The sequence below is a fragment of the Cystoisospora suis genome (assembly GCF_002600585.1).
Source record: "Cystoisospora suis strain Wien I chromosome Unknown contig_1067, whole genome shotgun sequence".
NCBI lineage: Eukaryota > Apicomplexa > Conoidasida > Eucoccidiorida > Sarcocystidae > Cystoisospora > Cystoisospora suis.
The window spans coordinates 11,753-12,067 of NW_027153868.1; positions in this window are offsets into that span (position 1 = coordinate 11,753).

The following is a 315-nucleotide window of genomic DNA, read 5'->3' on the forward strand; positions in this document are numbered from 1 at the left end:
GTTGTCCTGGAGATAGGGAAAGCAAAAGCGGCCTTTTCTGTGTTGATGGCCTGTACGACGACTGAGTAGTCTTTCCCTACTTTTTCTCTTTGATTCTTCCGCGATTAGTCGTGCGTAGCGAAAGAAGAGACCGTACAAGCTACCGAGCCCGTCGCGAAGTGCGTCGTGACCAGGGTTATCTCCTTTTCTTTTTTCCTTTGTCGCCTGTGTCTGTTCTTCTTTGAATAAGAAACTCGAGTCTATACCGACGGAGTAAAGTAAGGTGCCACAAAAAAGAAAACGGGTAGTGTAGCGTTTCGGTTGAATCAGAAGGAA